The sequence below is a fragment of the Vanessa tameamea genome, chromosome 5 (genome assembly GCF_037043105.1).
Source record: "Vanessa tameamea isolate UH-Manoa-2023 chromosome 5, ilVanTame1 primary haplotype, whole genome shotgun sequence".
Lineage (NCBI taxonomy): Eukaryota > Metazoa > Arthropoda > Insecta > Lepidoptera > Nymphalidae > Vanessa > Vanessa tameamea.
In genome coordinates this window covers 11,482,830-11,489,240 of record NC_087313.1, presented here as the reverse complement: position 1 = coordinate 11,489,240, position 6,411 = coordinate 11,482,830, and positions in this window count along the sequence as shown.

Genomic DNA, 6,411 nt, shown 5'->3' with positions numbered 1-6,411 from the left:
TTAAATCATTACACAGAGATAGTAAAAGCCGCCGTATTAACTATCTCTTCAACAACAGCTCGTATTCGCCTCATTCGGTTCATGTTTAACATTTCTTTGTGTTATTGTATACCCACATATCCGTTCTAATTTCAATTGTTCATTTATTCCCTTTTAGAATATCGTTTTCTAACATTGACTGCATAAAATTGCATACGGTTGAATTAAACACGCGTTCAATCATATTTATTCTAATATTCTTGTAGAACAAAAATCATATTAACTAAATTCATTACTATTATTGTGTATGCAAAAGTGAGCTTGTTTTTTTGTTGATTTGATATGTTTTCTCCTCTTAACTTCCAATTAATTAAATTTTAGAGGTGTAAAAAAAAAAAAGAAATAATCTGTTCATCCCCCCACGCGCGGGCGAAACGTAAGATGGAAACTAGTTGATATAATATTTTCAGTTTCCCTGAATATACACTAAGGGCCAATTCAAACATATAACGATTATGATGCGTTCCCGATTATATCCTGATCCAACGTCGACTATTCCTTTAAAATATAAAACTTAACTTAATCGTAGCTGATTGCCAATTATATGCCGACACGACTTCGACTGAACCGCAACGTAATCGTTGTGTTAGTAGAATAGGAAAACAGCTGAACATCAACATGTTTGATTCGATGCGATAAAGTGATAATTTTTTTATTGTTTATTATTGAGGAACTTGTCAGTCATAGTCACACAGTTCTCATACAATTAATAGTTAATACATTTAAAAGAAACAAAAACGAATCAAGTCTCTACATATTATCACAAAAACACAAATAAAAGCTGACGTAGACTTTAGGTAATTAATTAATTAATTGTTTGTAGAATTGGTGCCCTGATGCCATTTCCAAAAAAGCGGTTTTGTTCTACCTATGCTAATACTCTTTAACCTCCCGCTGTGTGCTGACAGAATGTAATTTGCTTGAGACAATAACATAATCTATCTTTGCGTAATATCCAGACAGCTGATCCAGTATCGACCTATTTTAAGCTCATAATTAAATCTTGCAATTTTGATCGACGCGCGATTAATTTGAAGTCAGTTCTCTATTTCTACATATTTATAGGTACAGAAACGAAATGGGACATTGCTTAGAACACTTGAATTCTACTCGAAGGCCGTGTGCTGAAACCTAAGGTCGCACCACATAAATATTATACATATTTCATCTTGTATTTGGATTTGTGACATAACAAACCCACCAACCATCATGGAGCAACATCGTGCATCAGTTTCCTTTACATCTTTACTTTAGTTACAATCATACTTTAATGGGTATCGTATAGAGACAAAATTTATACTTTTTTTCCCGTAAGTGATATACTGAATTGAATTAAATAACAATAAAATCGGAATTTATATAGATTTCATAAAGCGTCGAAATAAATTGTCATTGCAAAAGTTTGTATGTAAAAATTAAATAACTGTTTAGTAAATATGACGGCGTGTGTGTTTATTGAAAGACTAAAGGCCACACTGCGCCTTTAAATACAAAGATATATAAATAAATATATGTAACCCTACGTAATCTAAACGATAATCTCTTATTAAGAATACGATTTAAAACGAAATTGATTATTTCAGATGACAAATGAAAAAGATAATACACGGTTGAATGTTCGTATTGTCACGCGAAACTACAGAATTTAAAATATTTTTTATAATTTCTTAAGAGATTAATGAAGTAGGTATGCGAGAATTTCAATTTGTGAAATTCTTCGATAATATATCTCACATCCTTTGTTTGTATGATTAACTGTTTCAAAATGCCGGCATTTCTTAATCACTAAATTGAGATAAAAGGTCAAACGCCAATAAAGTAACTGGGTCAGTTAATTACCTCTTCCTAAAACGCAATTCGATCATTAGCATTTGATAATAGCCGGACACACGAGACGGACAATTGCTATACGACACATTGCGCTTTTGACATGCTTCAACGGAATACTGCAGCGGAGCTATACTGACATACTACGTTATCCAGTATTATTAACATTAAGTACTTAACGATATACAAATAATAATTAAACATAGTTATTCTATCTATCTATAAATCATGACCACGTGAAATGATGGCAAGAATGCTAGCAGCATTTTCCCGTTGAATTCTGATCCTCTGGGCAAAAAATGAACCAGACCTTCTGTCACCAGGGCAATAAGATGTGGTGTTATATTTATATTGAAGGTTTTTGCCTTACTTCAAAGCTCCTTACTCCGAGGTCCAAGTGTTTCAAGATAAAATGGGACAAAAAAAAAGTTGGAATAAGACATGAGTATTTGGATCGTTTGTTCGCTTCAGCTTTTTCCGCGTTGTTTCTCTGATATGAGACGGGGCCAGGGCGTCAACTCATGTAGCTACGTCAATTATACCTAATGTTGAAAAAAAAGAAGTCCCTCTGAGTTTCTTACGCCGGTTCTTCTCATATGAAGAAAAATTATCTCAATTAGTGTTAGATTATTTTTCTTTAAAAAAAGCTGCCCATGTTTTTGGAGTTCCAACTTACTTCATACCAAATATCATCAAGTTCGGTTCAGTAGTTTGGCCGTGAGAGAGCAACAGACAGATAAAGTTACTTTCACGTTTATAATATTAATAGAGATTAAATAAAGATTTTTGACTTTGACTTTTGACGTTGTGACCACGCCTTTAAAAATGAGAATCAATTTTTACCGTCATTATTTATTCACACTTCACAGGAAAACAAATTATGTATCGAACATTATGCCAGCAACGTTTTCTAATTATAATTCTTTTAACGTATAATTTTTACTTGGTGATAGGTTCATGTAAGCCCATCTAGGTAAGTAACGCCTGCACATCATATATTCTGCCGCCACCCATTATATTATTTTTGTTCCGATTTGAAATTTAATTGAGACACAAGGGACATAACATCTCAGTTCTCAAAGCTGGTGGTCCATTGGTAATACGAGTAATGATTATTTTTTCTAACAGTACCAATGGCTATCGGCAGGGACCACTTACAGTCAGGTGGCCCATTGATAGAAAAAATCCGAGATGGACTACTGCATAAAACTCAATACTGGGTTCAAATATTGGTAAGCACCAATGCGTTTCTACGTGCTTATTTTATATATAATCCTGTACGTGTTGTACGAAATTCTGACACACACACATAGAGCAGTATATTCAAATATGTGCTTAGTCTGCTCGTTATGCGCAGAAACGGTCTTTGATGAGCAGGGTGACCATGACCAGACGTGTTGTTTTGATTTCATTTAAACATATAGAATAGTAAAATGTTCAAAGTAAATATGTTTTCGAAAACAAAAATATGATAATATTTTTTGGAATGAATGAAAACGCGCACGTCATTTAATGGTTTCATTCACTCGCACGTCATTCGATCTTTATGTGATTAACGATGACTAAAGCAAAAATATTGCCAACTTTTTAAGATTCAGATTTCAGAGTGGAAAATAATCGTAATATAATATTAATTCACTTTAAATGAACTACTAGAACATCATAAATATAAGTAATAGTATATTTTTACTTCTTCGTTTTGTTACGTGACTTCTTTCGTTTTGTTACATTTGCTTGTTTTATAAATTACTCATGTTCAGTGAGTTATTATTCTACCATAGATACTTATTAGCCTTCCATTCACCTATAGTTAAAAACCACGTTCACACGAGTAAAATATAGTCAATCAACTGCTAAGTTTATAACTATTTGACCCGACTGAACAAACACACAATCGAAAAGAAACAATAACAACCGATTCGAAATGAGTAAACATTGCGCACACTTCATTCTTTTTAAATTTTCAATCAACAATTCCTGATCAATTAAAATTGATTGACAGAATAGGCTATGACAAATGTCTGTTTACTGGCGTTCATAGCAGCCGAAGTTCATCAAGAAAAAAGACCTCACTGATATATTTTCATAAAAACTATTGTCTAGACTTCTTTGTTATTAGAAATTGGAAAGCAATGAACAATTAAAATTTAAAAACTTCGCAAATTACAATGAAAGCGACCAAAAAAAACATACCGATACTCGTCTGAAGTTTCGAGAATTTCCAAATCCGACAAAAAACGAGGAAACGTCTCGGCGACGGAGTCTGTCTGGATTTATTTAGAGATGGTTGCCCAAGAGTAAAAAATGAGATCAAAACAACAACATTCGCCTCTTTTTATTGGACGGTGGTGATTCATAAAGGGCAGTTAGAAATAGTGTACCGTATTTTTTGTTCCTATTCGGGTGATATAGAAAACATCTAATCGATTTCCTTTGTTTTCGTTTCTTTTATGTTACAAAATGAACAATGAACCAGAAGTGTTCATAATATTATTATTATTAGCTACTAATTTCCGCCCACGGTTTCACCCGTGTGTGAAGGGGGAGGGGGTTTTATCGTATTTAGGTTAATGCTTATATTGAAATGTTTTGTCCATGGTATTTTGACGTATGACGTACTTCTCGTGTTGATCGTGACAACGTGATTAAAGTTAACTAGTATAACGATCGACTATCCTTCTCTTATTCTATAAATAATATCACCTACCCTTTGGCTCGTGTTTTTCAAATGTGTAAAGACCAAAGGAGCGCTCCAAATAAGAGTCTTCGAGGGTAAGAGCGCGGATTACGAAGTAACAACTCCCCTTTTTTTAATCATCTTAATACAGTCCACTTATCTCTAGTGCGTACTGGGGATATTACGTACCCTAAAATTTTATGACGATCTGTTTAGTAATGAAGACGTGAAAGCGTAACAAACACATAAATATACTTTCGCAATTAAAATATCAGTTTGGATTGCTTGGTATGTTTCAAGAAGACTTTGTATACTTGTGTAAGTACTTTTTGGCAGAAGAGACAACATTTTCGAAAAAATTAAAAAAAAATCCTCTATAAATATGTAAGTAAACGCAAATCCGTAATAATAATTGTTATATATTGGTATAATAAGACGATATTTATTTCTAGTCAAGATCGTCGTGTGTATAGGACATGTGTGCGGTGTGTGTCTTTATCAAAGGTCACAGCTCACAGGTACCAGATAAGCACCACTTAAGATTGCTAAAATTTCATGATTATAACTCAATAACTATAAAGGTATCCGTAAAAATGGACGCTTTGTTCAAGTACTCCTGCGGAATGGAATGTGGTAGGGCCACCTAATTTTGTACGAGTATCAAATTTCAGCATTTTTCGTCCAGTAGATTCGGAGGAAAAAAGTCGTGACAGACCACAACAGACACGCTACTGGTTCTATGAAAATTTTGTTTAGTTGTTAATCAAATTAAATTCCGAATAAGTATTCCGGAGCTGGGAAGTTGGCACTTGGCAGTTTTATACTCCCGCGCAAAGTGAAAGCAGGCAAAAAGATTGCTCCTGCACCTGCAACTGAATTGCTTGTGGTCGTGGCGGATTGTCGTCCTTACGAACTATATTAAGAAACTATCAACTACGTGCGCGTTTGAATTTAACAAAAAAAAAAGTATTGTTCAGTTCGCAGTTTCTACTATAACTTATTAATTCTGTATTTAGGCAGCTTTGGTTAAATGAAGGCACCCGACGTGACGGCTGAGTGGTGACATAGGCGAGGGCTGTTCCAAAGATTAGCCGAAATAAACAGACAGACAGGCTAAAATTGTAAAAAAATGACAATTTGGAATATGTACCATGTATACATATGCATTTAGTAAAAAGCGGTTATTTTAATATTACAAACAGACACTCCAATTCTATTATACGTATAGATAAGATAAGATAATTGCGTTCACACAAACGTGTCCAAATGTACATACATATAAACACTTGACATATCTCCTATGCAGTTGAATTGTCCTTGAAATTGACTTTCGTAGCCGAAATTCGGTCAAGATTTCTTCATGTTTGTTATGAATACACTATTTCTATGTACATATACATATATTAAAAGTGAATCGAGACCAATGATAACGGTTAGTAATTAAGAATTATAGAATAAAATCTTTTCTAAGCGTCATTAGTCCGAATAAATACTGTTCAGAAATATCGTTATCTTAAATTTGCTAATTGTTGTTTACCGATCGTCCTGAATATAATTTATTTATCAGTAAATATTTGAGGCGTGATTGTAATTAAATATATTTTTGTGAATAATTAACCTTTTAAGTCCTGAGGTTATCAAGTTGGTCCCCCACGACAGCCATGTTGCTTCATCTTAGTTTCAATGAGCCAGCTTATGCCAAAGCGTCATGGGAAGCTCTCCTCCAAGGGCTCTTCGAAATCACTAAAAGTCGTTAACTTCAAAGGCCTGACTAATTTCAGGCCGTGGGAAGCCACTTTTATGTACATACCTACGCTTCTTAATCTTCGCGCTCTTACTCAAGAATGATTTAAATCAAATTTATGATT